Source organism: Coenobita brevimanus, chromosome 40, assembly GCF_032717465.1.
Source record: "Coenobita brevimanus isolate Jiangsu-jjx chromosome 40, ASM3271746v2, whole genome shotgun sequence".
Taxonomy (NCBI): Eukaryota; Metazoa; Arthropoda; class Malacostraca; order Decapoda; family Coenobitidae; genus Coenobita; species Coenobita brevimanus.
In genome coordinates, this window is record NC_136993.1 from 48513738 (window position 1) to 48530063 (window position 16326).

Consider the following 16326-nt stretch of genomic DNA (forward strand, 5'->3'; position numbering starts at 1 on the left):
CTCAAGGCAGCCCACCCCTTGTACAAACCTCACCACACACTAAAGATAAAGAAACAAATATGGGAGTTTCAGATGATGAGTGGGAAACCCCCTCTGACATAGAGAGTGTGGACTTTGCCGCTGCCTTGCACACGTATGCCAATATACTTAACAGGGTTCACCGGTCCGGTTGTACATATTCCACAATTCCCTCACACAACGATAAACACGTCCAAGTTGAATTAACAGGGCAAACAGTAAAAATGGATCAAGAAACAAATACCGCTGATCTAACAACCACACCTCACGTGTTGTTTATCACAAGGATAAAACTGCCCCAGAATTCTCTGGCACAGACAAAGATCGCATTGATGTCATTTCAGTAGTCAGTCAGTGCGAACAAATGTTCATCAAGCGCCACGTACTAGATGAACAAGAGAAAATTGCTATTTTTTCATCTTCCATAAGCCAGGAAAGATGTCCAGCAAGCAATTTATTGTGCTCAGATAAGCTCCATCGTGCTAGGACATATGATGAATTTAAAACTGAATTTCTGAAGAAATTTTCTGGAGGTATGAACTTCTTGCCAGGTATAATTCCAGAATTACATAAAATTGTAGATCTTGTAAGGGAGCACACTACAAACCATGTGCTCAGTGAAATAACTGCTGATGTCTCCACAATCAAGAGAACTTTATTAGCTACATTGGAGAATTCTAATTGGATAACAGATGATGGAAAGATGTCCCCAGACCTCATCGTGGGCATCATTGGTTATGTAGCTGCCTTGTGTAAATTACCTGATAGGACCTTTAAGATCGCCAAGACGATCGCGTACATCCCAGGAATGTGCTTGCTAGACTTAATGAACGAGGTAGAGATGCAGTGCAGTAAAGCAGGTGTGGTCGACACACATGCACATTCTGGTAGAATCAGGGTACCTGAGACAGTATCAGCTGTGAAAACATCTACACCGACCCCAAACAGAGGACAAAATCGATCGCGACCAGAAATCAGGCAGGCCAAACAAACATAAACGCCTAGGCCTCATTCCCAGACGCCTTCCTACAGGCAGTTTCATAAGTTTTCGCGCAGCCCGAGCAGGTCTCGCGCCATAAATCACCTCGTAGGTCACAGTCAAGGGATAGGTCCATTCTATGTCATTATTGTGCAAAACCAGGACACACAAGGTATGAATGCTTTATCAAGGCAAAAGAGGACAGACAAAAGACACAAGGATTTGGTCCTTACTGTAGGCATCAGAGTGTATCTTGATACCAGCTGTATGTGAGGATCAAAACGTTTCCTTATTTTTAGATACAGGTTCTCCAGTGAACTTAATAACACATGAAGAACTAAATAGAATTCTTAAAAATAAAAAGAAAGTAACTTTTCTGGAGGATGAAGCTGATTTAGATTTATACACAGTAGATGGACAAGAGATTACAGTGAAGGGTATGATAAGATTAAATCTCAGTTTCACAGAAACTACAAGACCATTCTCTGCATTTTTCTATATCGTTGAAAACTTAGCAATTAAAGCTCATATGTTACTGGGCTTAAGATCCATGAGAGCTGAGAACATAACTATACTCTCATAAATGAATGGAATAGACTTTGATAATGAATTCATAGAGGAAATAACTTCAGAGCCCTCACCGATTGGTAGAAGAGAGCCAAAAAGAATTGGTAATATTAAAGGTTTAAACAAACATACACAAACAGATGAGTGTATAGATCCACTCCCACCACCAACCCCATCCTCCAGAATTAGTGACCCAGATAACAGTACTGATTTATCAATTTTTCCAGCCCATCTCACTAATGATTTAGTTATACCACCTAATTCATACATGAAGGTTACCATAAAGAGCAAATTACGGAATAGTACTGTTCTTGTCTTAGAAGAATTATGTAAATAAAGGGATTGTCAGTAGAAAACGCATTATGTCATACGAACGACGAAGGGCAAACTCAGATATTCATAATTAATCACATGAATGGGGAAGTTCAGTTGAAAAAGGGAACTTGCATAGTTAATATTGAAAAATGTCCCGCCCCTGTGAAGGAAATAGTTATAGCTGGGGTAACAAGTGAAATAAAATCTACGGATAGAGAAAGAATAAAAGAGAATTTAATTCACTCAGATGAATTTGATGAAGAAAATGATTTGTTAACCCTGCTGGAAACACACAGGGACACCGTAGCATTGCCCGGAGAACAATTAGGGTGTACTAACTTGATTAATCACATGATTAATGTGCACCCAGAAACACCACCAATTTTCGTACCAGCTTACCGCATACCACACTCCCAACGTACACTTGCAAATCAGTATGTCGATGAAATGTTAAAACTTGGAATTATTGAGCCTTCAGTCTCCCCGTGGAATGCCCCCCTATTCTTCGTGCCCAAACGAAATGGAGAAATGCGTGCGGTAGTAGATTACCATAAACTAAATAATCACACAATCCCAGACAGATTTCCCAGGCCATTGCTAAGCGATGTTCTACAGAATATTGGTCCTGAGAATAATATATTCTCGACCATCGATCTCCTAAACGGCTACTATCAGATTCCGATATCTAAGGAGTCACGTAAATACACTGCCTTTTCAACAAACAGAGGCCATTATCAATATACAAGAATGCCAATGGGACTGAGGACAGCCCCAGGCACATTCCAGCGTCTTATGAATTACGTATTGTCCGGAATTTTAGGACAAGGAATATTTTTTTATCTTGTGAGAGACTTGTTAATATTTCCAAGACAAATAAAAATAGTCCCATACTATTCTTTACCTCTCCTGTCACTACATGACAAATGGGAAAGAAGATTATCTACTACAAGCTACTCCAAGATATAAAAACCGGTCGTCCACAAGTCTAATATATATATATATATATCTCAACCACAAAGCAACCACAAAGTCTTTTATGACACATACATATATATATATATATATATATATATATATATATATATATATATATATATTATTCTTTTTTTTTTTTTAATTTTTTGACCTTACATTATAAACAAAAATGCCTACTCTAAAGAACCTGAAACTAATCACCTAACTGACAAATCACTAACCTATACTAAAACCTAAAGAGACAAATAACTAAACCTACACTAATGGTAGAAAGACCTAGACCAAGAGAACACCATCGACTGCAGATATGTATTGCCTCTCTACATTAAACACCTGCACTCATCACTTGGTGACTGTCAGTCGAGGCACAACCTAATGTAAGGGACATCAATGTATGAAAGAGAACCAGACAAGTCAGAAACATTTACATATACGTCAGCTGTCGGCCCTAATTAGTAACTTTAGGAACATGGTATAATGTATTTACATAATATATACAAAATTTGAAGACCATTGCCCAACAGACCACCATTGACTGAAAGTGCCCAATACCTTTCTATATTGCACACTTGCACTCATCAGCTGGTGACTGTCAGTCGAGGAACGGGGTTTAATGTAGGGGACTTCAATATTAGAAATAGGTTAGTGGGAAGAGGAACTACTTCAAATACGTCAACTGTCAACCCTAATTAATAGTACAATATGTACATATTTACAGTTGATATAAACCATAACCATACTGTAAAAAAGTCACATCGCTCTGATCAGTCCAGTCTCTCTCAAGAAAGCCATCAATAAATCAGTCATAACAATGTCCCCATCACCCAGGATGGTGGAAAGGGTGAAGGGAACGTCTACTGCGCCGCAGTAATTTATAAGAGAAGCACGTTCACGAATAAATCACCGACAGCGCAGGATGATATGACTGATAGATAACACCGTATTACAGATGTCACAGTGCGGTGGGAAGCGTCTTTCCATATATGGTTTCATGTGAGTTAGAACGGTGGCATTGAGTCGTATTCTCGCCAGTACTTTTTCTTCAAGGCGAATGGGTCGGTTGGTTGTGTCCTAGTCGCCCACGTGCGGCTTACAAGTTGGAATATTTAGTCTGGTCCACTGACCTTGCCTCAGAAGATTTATTGATTTCTTTCCGAGAGACTCGACCGTAGATCACGAGGAACGTCCCAAGTGTCCTCGAGCTCTACAGTCAACTTTGCAAGTAAGTCATCCTGCTCATTGCCGTAGATACGACAATGACCAGGCACCCAGATCAGCGTGAATGACTTGTTGCATGAATGCCACTTATTAATGATGCGGCCCTGGATCTTGTGAGATTCCGTAGTATAAGATGCAATTGCCTGAAGGGCTGATTTTGAATCCGAAAAAATGACAAATGAGTCATGCCTAGAATTGAGAGCATAGTCTATGGCGTTGTCAATAGCAAAAAGCTCGGAGGTAAACACAGATGTATGAGTCGGCAACCGATACCTAAGTGCACATTCAGTCAACCCCACACTTTCACCCACACATTCACTCGACTTGGAGCCGTCAGTGTACAACTGATGGGACCCCAATTGACGAACAATGATGTTACGAAACAAGTGGTGGACCTCCGCCTCCGGCGCCTTTGCCTTTGGTGCTGGGAGCCATGATACATCCACTGTAAAGCTGGGTGGCTCCCAAGGTGCTATATTTTTAAACACCAACTTGTCACAGTCACTGAGGTCCACACCAAGCTCCTGAGTTAGTAAGTGGAGGCGAACGGCACCCCATGCATAAAGTGGTGGTATTGACGCAGGGGGTTACAAGCCACATTGCCGATATTACTTTTCCTTGATGTTCGTAGGCCATACGAAAAGGCCAGGTGGTCACGGCGAATACGGAGGAGAGGCATATTGCCTCCACTTCCATACGAGCTATGCGGGTACACAGGATGGCTCCAAGACACATTTGCAAACATTTATTCTGCAACACATCCAATCCTTTCAGCGTGGCATTGGATGCCGAGCCATACACCTGTGCGCCATAGTCTAGCTTTGATCGAATAAGGGACTTATACACCACTAATAAAGATTTTCTGTCGGCACCCCATGTAGTACCCGCCAGGTACTTGAGGACATTTACTGGTTTGTCACAACGAGCAATCAAATTATTAACATGAATTCTGAAGTTCAAACGATGATCAAAATGTACTCCCCAAAATTGTACAGAATTTTGAAGAGGTACCGCCTGATTATCCAAAGTTAAGCACAAATTAGGTACGTTATGATTCATAAAAACAACAGCGGCAAACTTACGGACGGAAAACTTAAATCCCCACTGCAAGGCCCGTTGGTAGACAGAGTCAAGGGCAGCTTGAATCCGTCCAGCCGAAAATTGTGCATTACGGGAGGAGTGCCATATTGCTCAATCATCAGCATAGAGTGAGTATTTAAGATTCCTGGGGATGGGAGCTGATGAGAGAATATCATTGATCTATCTATCTATCTATTGCCAGACGCCTCAATCCCGTTTGGGGTGGCCACAAACAAATCGCCTCCAAGTCGCCCTGTCCCCCGCTATTTCACTGCCCTGCTCCCAACTCACACCCCCCTCTCTCATATACCTCTCCACCCCATCCCTCCATCTCATCCTCGGCCTCCCCCTCCCTCTTCCCCCATCCACCTCACTCACATACACTCTCTTCGTCAGTCTTTCACCCTCCATCCTCTCCACATGCCCAAACCACCTCGGTGTGTTCCTCATAACGCTTCCTATCACATCCACATCAACACCACAATGCTCCTTTATATCCTCATTCGTCAGCCTGTCTCTCCATGCGACTCCACAGGCTCCTCTTAAATAACTCATTTCCACTGCTCTCACTCTTGACTTGTGTCCTTCCAACAACGTCCAAGCTTCACTTCCGTACGTTAGAGATGGTATCACAATATTGTCATGTAGTAACTTTTTCACTTCCATGCTCACTTCCCTGTTTCTTATCAGTGCTTTCAAAGAACCAGCAACATTTCTTCCCTGCTGTACCCTTTCAAGCACTTCACCCTCCAAACCTCCATCCTTACTCATTACACTACCCAAGTACTTAAACGTACTCACATTTTCCAATTCCTCACCATCCAACCTCGTTGTACATTCACTAACTTCACCTCTCTCAAAGACCATCACTTTGCTCTTCCCTACATTCACCTTTAGATTCCGTTTCTTACACACTCTCCCAAACTCATCCACCAAGCCTTGCAGCTCCCCTTCGTCTTCACTAAACAATACAGTATCATCTGCAAACAACAGTACAGGGAGTTTCCAAACACTATCTAAATAAAGTAGGACTAAGCACACTTCCCTGTGGCAATCCGTTTTTCTGGATAAATATATCCGATGTTATGTTAAGGAGCAATTTGACAGAGAAAGTCCTGTCCCTTAAGAAATTTGAAATAAAAATAGGCAAATTTCCTGTTAAACCATTAGCATAGAGCTTCTTTAGTATACCGTGTTGCCATATCATGTCATAGTCTTTATGGGTGTCCAAGAACACCCCTATCATGAATTCTTTATTGGCAAATGCCTCTGCAATATAATGCTCCAAATTCATTAAATGATCTAGTGAACTTCTGTATTTACGGAAGCCACATTGTTGATCATTTAACAAATTCTTCGACTCTAAAACAAAAAGAAGCCTATTGTGTACCATTCGTTCCATGACCTTACATAGACAAGAAGTCAACACAATAGGACGAAATGAAGTGGGATTCATAAGACGACCAGCCTTTTTGGGTATCGGTATGATGTGCACAAAGTGCCATGAGTTTGGGAACGTTCGAGACACCCAAATCTCATTGTACAATGCTAACATCTCAATCAGGTTGGCCTGATTAAGATGCTGGATCATACCGTACGTGATGGTGTCTGGTCCAGGGCTGGTGTCTTTACAGGATTTAAGGGGAAGGAGCAGTTCATCTAGGGTAAACTCTTGGTTGTATGGGGAGTCTACATTGTCTGTGGCAAAGTCTATGATCTGTAGCTCAGCCGTGCATTTATGATGTTGAAAACGCGGATCATAATTGGCTGAGCTACTTACATGAGAAAAACTCCTGGCGAGGATGTTAGCAATGTCCAGGGGCTCATCATAGATGTTATTATTTACCTGCAGGGTGGTCACAGGGATTTTTGGGCCTTTATTATTTAATATTCTAATAGTTGACCAGACTTTACTTAATGGCATAGTACGAGTCACTGTTATGAGTCCATATTATAATTACAAATCATAATAGACAGATAGATAAATAGATAGATAGACAGCTCCATGCGAGCCTGGGAAAGGGAAATGATCTTGCAAGTTAACTGAGGAAATGCTGACGACAGATTAGGAAGTAGCAATGTCAGGAGATGATGAAGGTAGTGTGTCAGCGAGATAGCAGAGGAACACAGCCTAGTGACATACACACATACTCACACACAGGTTTCTGGAACTTTCCAACCACAGTGTAACACATGTGACACGACCCCTGTTTCACCAGAATTTAGGAAAGAGAGCTCAGAAGGAGGCTAGCGATTGAACTGACAGGTAGTGGAGAGAGTGAACAAGAAAGAGGGGTTCAACTAGACTTACTTATTATATTGTCTCTGTAAGACATACCCTGCTCAACTTAGATTTCTCTGAAGATAATAAATGAAGATCAACTCCTTGTATTCATCTTTAATTCCTACTACAAGAAATCGAGAGTGAGAACTAAACCACAAAACTTCTCTACAAGTAAATACAAAGACCTCTTTGTGACATCACCGTGGACACAAAATTCTGCCAGGAGTCACTTTTGTCCCTTCTTAATCTCCTTGCCTCAGCCTGTGCCTGTTTGTATGCAATAAAATTTCCCTCAGTGGGCTGACTATCAAAAATCCTGTATCTCCTATTGCGTTTTCTTAATGCTTGTTGGCAATCCGGCGTCCACCAATGTGCTCTATGCTTCGCATGAACTGTAGAAGTCTTGGGAATAGCAGCCTCAGCTGCGTGTAATATGGATTGGGTTATATTTTCGACCTTAACATCTATGGTCTCCCCAGATATATTTAAATTGGTGATCCTTGAGAAGGATCCCCAATCTGCTTTCTTACAATTAAATTTTAGAGGTGGATGGTCCAAAATGATGGTGCGTGTATAAGAAAGACAGATGGGTAAATGATCACTTCCCAAGGAGTCGTTGTAAGGGTCCCATGAGAAATCTTGATGTATACCAGGGGAGGCCAAAGATAAGTCAATGGCCGAAAAGTTACCAGTACGATCATCTACATGAGTCGCTCTACCATCGTTCAGAAGACAGAGGTTGGACTGTAGTATTAGGTCGGCTACTTGCTCCCCACGACCATCAATCCTCAAGCTACCCCATTGATAGTGACGGGCATTAAAATCGCCCAACACTAGCTTATTCCCAGGCAGATGTTCAAATAGTGAATATAACATTTCGAGGTTTAGAAAAACGAGTAATGGAACACAAATATGACATGAAGTGTTTTAATAAGCATAATGCCATTGTGAAACATAGTTTTGACACAGGCCATAATGCCAACTTGACAAATTCTAAAATTATTAAATATGTAGACAACACCATGAAACGTAGATCCTATAAGTCCGCTTTTACTGCAAATGTATGCAATATCAACCAAAACAATGGATTCTTTATGTTAGCAAAGCCACCCCTGTTGCACCTTCCTACTCTCAGGCTGCTGCTGCCTCTCAGTCAGTCAAGCCTAAATAGAAGGCTGACAACTCTAGTAAAAGTAATTTTACCACCCTTACCAAGTCACAACCTCATGTTCTTCCTGCTCCTGGCCCAGCGAGGGAGAGAAAATGTAGCTCTTCCTCGGTGGAATCTGGGACCCTAGTTATTGACGAAAACATGGAGGTTTCCGTCACCAAGCACCGGGATAGGTCTGCCGGTAGTCGCTCGCCTGCTGGCGGGCGGCAAAAAAAGCCTAAGCACACTGGCCCCCAACGTAAATCTTAAACCACCACATTCACTGTGTTACAGTGGAATTGTAGGGGTCTTAGAAATAAATTACACAATATAGAATCTTGCTTTCTATACACAGGCCAGACGTTGTTTGTTTACAGGAGACACGCCTGGAGGATTACCCTGATCCTCCACAGTTCAAACACTACCACTCGTATAGAAAATATGAAGGTCACGGAGTTGCCATTTACACACACAAATCACACCCACAAACGGAAGTGATTCTAAATTCTACTCTGGAAGCTGTTGGGTGCAGAGTAAAATTTAATATCACATATCTGTCTATTTGCTCTCTGTACTGTCATCCACATGGCCTCATTGATAGTGATGATTTAAATTCACTATTTGAATATCTTCCTGGAAATAAGTTAGTTCTGGGCGATTTTAACGCCAATCACTATCAATGGGGTAGCTTGAGGATTGATGGTCATGGGGAGCAAGTAGCCGACCTAATACTACAGTCCAACCTCTGTCTTCTGAACGATGGTAGAGCGACTCGTGTAGATGATCGTACTGGTAACTTTTCGGCCATTGACTTATCTTTGGCCTCCCCTGGTATACATCAAGATTTCTCATGGGACCCTTACGACGGCTCCTTGGGAAGTGATCATTTACCCATCTGTCTATCTTATACATGCGACATTGTTTTGGACCCTCCACCTCCAAAATTTAACAATAAGAAAGCAGATTGGGGATCCTCCTCTAGGATCGCCAATTTAGATATATCTGGGGAGACCATAGATGTTAAGGTCAAAAATTTAACCCAATCCATATTACACGCAGCTGAGGCTGCTATTCCCAAGACATCTACAATTCATGCGAAGCATAGAGCACATTGGTGGACGCTGGATTACCGACAAGAATTAAGGAACGCAATAGGAGATACAGGATATTTGATAGTCAGCCCACTGAGAAAAATTTTATTGCATACAAACAGGCACGGGCTGAGGCAAGGGGAATAATAAGAAGGGCCAAACGTGACTCCTGGCAGTCCTTTGTGTCCAAGGTGACTTGTACAACACCATTAAGTAAAGTCTGGTCCACTATAAGAATATTAAATAATAAAGGCCCATATTTCCCAGTCACCACCTTGCAAGTAAATAATAACATCTATGACGAGCCCGTGGACGTTGCTAACATCCTCGCCAGGAGTTTTTCTCATGTAAGTAGCTCAGCCACTTATGACCCACGTTTCCAACATCATAAACGCACGGCTCAGCTACAGATATTAGACTTTGCCACAGAAGACGTAAACTCCCCGTACAACCAAGAGTTTACACTAGATGAACTGCTCCTTGCCCTTAAATCCTGTAAAGACACCAGCCCTGGACCAGACACCATCACGTACGGTATGATCCAGCATCTTAATCAGGACAACCTGATTAAGATGTTAGCACTGTACAATGAGATTTGGGCGTCTCGAACGTTCCCAAACTCATGGCACTTTGCGCACATCATACCGATACCCAAAGAGGCTGGTCGTCTTATGAATCCCACTTCAGTTCGTCCTATTGTGTTGACTTCTTGTCTATGTAAGGTCATGGAATGAATGGGTAATAATAGGCTTCTTTTTGTTTTAGAGTTGAAGATTTTGTTAAATGATCAACAGTGTGGCTTCTGTAAATACAGACGTTCACTAGATCATTTAATGAATATGATGCATTGTATTGCAGAGGCATTTGCCAATAAAGAATTCATGACAGGGGTGTTCTTGGACATCCATAAGGCCTATGACATGACATGGCAACACGGTATACTAATGAAGCTCTATGCTTATAGTTTAAGAGGAAATTTGCCAATTTTTATTACAATTTTTTAAGGGACAGGACTTTTTCTGTCAGACTGCCCCGTAACGTAACATCGGATATATTTATCCAGGAAAACAGGGTGCCGCAGCGAAGTGTGCTAAGTTTCACTTTATTTAGTATTAGGATCAATGATATTCTGTCGTCAGCTCCCATCCCGAGGAATCTTAAATACTCACTCCATGTTGACAATTGTGCAATAGGGCATTCTTCCCGAAATACACAATTTTCGGCTGGGCGGATTCAAGCAGCCCTTGATTCCGTCCACCAATGGTCCTTGCAGTGGGGATTTAAGTTTTCCATCCTTAGGTGTGCCGCTGTAGTTTTTACGACTCGTAACGTACCTAATTTGTGCTTAATTTTGTATATTCAGCCAGTACATTTTCAAAATTCTGTAATGTTTTTGGGAATACATTTTGATTGTCGTTTGAACTTCAAAACTCATGTTAATAATTTGATTGCTCGTTGTGATAAACCAGTAAATGTACTCAAGTACCTAGCGGGTACCACATGGGGTGCCGACAGAAAATCTTTATTAGTGGTCTATAAGTCCCTTATTCGATCGAAGCTAGACAATGGCGCACGGGTGTATGGCTCAGCATCCGATGCCACGCTGAAAGGATTGGATGTGTTTGCGAATGTGTCTTGCAGCTGTCTGGTGTACCCGTGTAGCTCGTATGGAAGTGGAGGCGAATGTGCCTCCCCTCCGTATTCGCTGTGACCACCTGGCCTTATGGTATGGCTTATGAACATCGAGGAAAAGTGCTATCGGCAATGTGGCCCGTACCCCCCTGCGTCAATACCACCACCTTATGCAGGGAGTGCGTCGGCCACTTGCTGTTCGCCTCCACTTTATACTAACTCAGGAGCTTGGTGTGGACCTCAGTGACTGTGACAAGTTGGTGTTTAACCCTTTAAACACGGCCGTGAACAGTCAACCCCCCCCCCCCGAGTGGCGGGGTTGTATCGCGGTCTGAGTACCTGTAGGAAAATATTAGCCAAAAATCAGAGATTAACCCTAGAACATTATACTTGGTATGGCAGATAGTACTTACATTTAGCTTTCTCCAGAGACATGTGTTGAGCCTTCGTGGACTACCCAAGGACTTGTGGAGACTTGCAAAGTTGGGTAACCAAATCTTCACTTTCACACCTCCAGCAACGCGGTTTCCCCTCTATCACAGCCTCATTCTGTCACAGTAAACTATATACTACAACGTAAAGGTAGTTTGGAATCCGTATTTGTACAATAAGCACTGAAAATAAGGCTAAAATCAACGGAGCATACGGCCGACATGCAGCGCGGCGGCGGTCTTCCTGTCTCTCAACAAACATTTCCATTTTCACAGCTAAAAACATGTATACTACATTATTTTCACTCATATTACTTCCCAAAAGATCACCGCGGCGCGCTTTTTATTCTGCCTTACGCCCATCACTTTATTCTCGTTCCTGTCAGCCGCTTGCACTGACTCGGAAGAGCTAGAACTCGCCATAATGTCACTTTGAAAGCCTGCGGTAAACTGACGCTAAACAGGGGCAAACCGTGCGAAAAAAAGCTAGTGTTACAACTTGGGAAAAAAGACTTCCTATTAGCATAAACTGCTTGTGAAAGGAGAGCGCAGATTTACAGTTCTGAGCAGTCAGAGTGCTGCCTTGTATCACAGCCAGGCTGGCCGGGCCGTGGTGGTGGGGGGGGGGAAGGGGGAAAAACGCGATACTTGGCAACAACGGAGGTCAGTAGTACAAAGGTAAAGTATGCTAACTGTAGCTAAAGGGTGGTGGTACTGATAGACAATACCAGCTGGAGCCTGCTTGCCCGCGGTTATTCAAAATTTACTAGAATCGCAAATGCGACGCTCCACCATTATGTCCTTTTCGCCGAGCGTCACAAACGCGACGCTCCGCATTTAAAGAGTTAGAAATATAGTGCTTGGGAGCCACCCAGCTTTACAGTGGATGTATCATGGCTCCCAGCACCAAAGGCCAAGGAGCTGGAGGCGGAGGTCCACCACTTGTTTCGTAACATCATCGTTCGTCACTTGGGGTCCCATCAATTGTACACCGGCGGTTCCAAGTCGAATGAATGTGTGGGTGCAAGTGTGTGGTCGACCGAATGGGCACTTAGGTATCGGTTGCTGACTCATACATCTGTGTTTACCTCCGAACTTTTTGCTATTGACAGAGCTATAGACTATGCTCTCAATTCTAGGCATGACTCATTCGTCATTTTTTCGGATTCAAAATCAGCCTTTCAGGCAGTTGTATCTTGTACTACGGACTCTCACGAGATTCAGGACCGCATCGTTAATAAGTTGCATTCATGCAACAAGTCATTCACGTTGAACTGGGTGCCTTATCATTGTCATATCTATGAAAATGAGCAGGCTGACTTACGTGCAAAGTCGGCTGTACAGCTCGAGGAGACTTAGGATGTTCCTCGTGATCTATGGTCGAGTCTCTCTCTTGGAAAGAAATCAATAAATCTTCTGTGGTAAGATCAGTGGACCAGACTAAATATTCCAAATTGTAAGCCACACCTGGGCAACTGGGACACTGCCAACTGCCTCAGTCGCCTTGAAGAAAAAGTATTGGCGAGAATACGGCTCAATGCCACCTTTTTAACTCACATGAAACCATATATGGAAAGATGCTTCCCACCGCACTGTGACATCTGTAATGTGGTGCTATCTATCAGTCATATCATCCTGCGCTGTCGGCGATTTATTCGTGAACGTGCTTCACTTATAAATTACTGCGGCGCAGTAGACGTCCCCTTCACCCTTTCCACCATCCTGGGTGATGGGGACATTGTTATGACTGATAAATTGATGGCTTTCTTGAGAGAGACCGGACTGATCAGAGTGATGTGACTTTTTTACTGTATGGTTATGGTTTTTATCAACTGTAAATATGTATATATTATACTATTAATTAGGGTTGACAGTTGAAGTATTTGAAATAGTTCCTCCTCCCACTGATCTATTTCTAATATTGATGTCCCCTACATTAAACCCCGTTCCTCGACTGACAGTCACCAGCTGATGAGTGCAAGTGTGCAATATAGAAAGGTATTGGGCACTTGCAGTCGATGGTGGTCTGTTGGGCGAGGTTCTTCACTTTTTGTACATATTATGTAAATACATTATACCATGTTCCTGAAGTTACTAATTAGGGTCTACAGCTGACGTATATGGAAATGTTCCTGATTTGTCAGGTTATCTTTCATATATTGATTTAGGTTGTGCCTCGAGTGACAGTCACCAAGTGATGAGTGCAGGTATGTAATACAGAGAGTCATTACATATTTGCAGTCGATGGTGTTCTCTTGGTCGGGGCCTTTCTATCATTAGTGTAGGTTGTCTCTTTAGGATTTAGTATAAGTTAGTGATTTGTCAGTTAGGTAATTAGTTTCAGGTTCTTTAGATTCGGCAGTTTTGTTTATAATGTAAGGTCAAAAAATATTAAAAAATAAAAAATAATAAAAATAAAAATACAAAAAAACAATTAAATAAACCTTATTATATATATATATATATATATATATATATATATATATATATATATATATATATATATATATATATATATATATATATATATATATGTACGTGTGATTAAAAGTATGTCTGTATGTATCCATGGAAGTGTGTGTGTGTGTGTGTGTGTGTGTGTGTGTGTGTGTATATATATATATATATATATATATATATATATATATATATATATATATATATATATATATATATATAGACAGGGTGGATAGACAAGGATTGTGGAAAGTGTTAAGAATATATGGAGTAGATGGGAAGTTGTTGAATGCTGCGAAGAGTATGTACGATGGTGCGAAGGCTACAGTGCGTGTGGATGGTGAACTAAGTGAATTTTTCTCCTTGAAAGTTGAGTTGAAACTGGGATGTGTCATGTCTCCATGGTTGTTCAATCTGTACATGGATGGGGTAATAAAAGAGGTACAAGGTAGGGTAGTGGATGTTGCAGTGGCCCTGGTGAGTGAGGATAGTGTTTTGAAACTCCCTGTACTGTTGTTTGCAGATGATACTGTGATGTTGAGTGAAGACGAAGGGGAGCTGCAAGGCTTGGTGGATGAGTTTGGGAGAGTGTGTAAGAAACGGAATCTAAAGGTGAATGTAGGGAAGAGTAAAGTGATGGTCTTTGAGAGAGGTGAAGTCAGTGAATGTACAGCGAGGTTGGATGGTGAGGAATTGGAAAATGTGAGTACGTTTAAGTACTTGGGTATTGTGATGAGTAAGGATGGAGGTTTGGAGGGTGAAGTGCTTGAAAGGGTACGGCAGGGAAGAAAGGTTGCTGGTTCTTTGAAAGTAGTGATAAGAAACAGGGAAGTGAGCATGGAAGTGACAAAGTTACTACATGACAGTATTGTAATACCAACTCTAACGTAAGGAAGTGAAGCTTGGACGTTGTTGGAAGAACACAAGTCAAGAGTGAGAGCAGTGGAAATGAGTTAATTAAGAGGAGCCTGTGGAGTCACATGGAGAGACAGGCTGACGAATGAGGATATAAAGGAGCGTTGTGGTGTTGATGTGGATGTGATAGGAAGCGTTATGAGGAACACACTGAGGTGGTTTGGCCATGTGGAGAGGATGGAGGGTGAAAGACTGACGAAGAGAGTGTATGTGAGTGAGGTGGATGGGGGAAGAGGGAGGGGGAGGCCGAGGATGAGATGGAGGGATGGGGTGGAGAGGTATATGAGAGAAGGGGGTGTGAGTTGGGAGCAGGGCAATGAAATGGCGGGGGACAGGGCGACTTGGAGGCGATTTGTTTGTGGCCACCCCAAACGGGATTGAGGCGTCTGGCAAAAATATATATATATATATATATATATATATATATATATATATATATATATATATATATATATATATATATATATATGCCCAATGGTCGATAGGCAAAAAAAAAAAAAAAAAAAAAAATCCACTGGTGTTATACCTGAAGAAGCCCTGGTGGGCGAAACGTTGGAAATAAACTGGATCCTGTATTCTGCATTTGGCCTTTCTCTGTGTATAATGATGATTCTGACGACGAGAGATTGCCTACCCTTTACCTAACTGGGAAATAGTGATGATGCACTGCCTATCCCAGAATTGTATTTGGAAATGTTTATGATGATGATAATGATGATGATGACGAGAGATGGCGTATCCTTTATATCAGTGGGAAATGGTGATGTACTAAGTAGCCTAGAATTGTAGTTGTAATAGTTATGATGATGATGGTGATGATTATGAGAGATGGAGTACTCTTTATATCATTTCGAAGAGGTGATGTACTACGTTGCCCAGAATTGGAGTTGTAATAGTTATGATGGTGATGATAAATGATACACTGTTTACCCTGTTTAGCAGTGGGACATGTAATGATAATGATGCTAATGCTGGAAATGATGAGAAGTAAAGAAGATGGTAATCAGTGTCTTAAAACTGGTAATGATGATAAGTTACGAATTGTTAAATCTGTCCCTTAATACATATCTGGCGTTGAACTCACTTTGAGATGTATTACACCATGATTTTAAACTGTTTTCATCGTATTTTTTTTTTTAAGCGTGAGTAATATTTAGAGATAATCTAACTTCTCTCGCAATCATAGACATGCATTAATTTTTACATTACTGTAT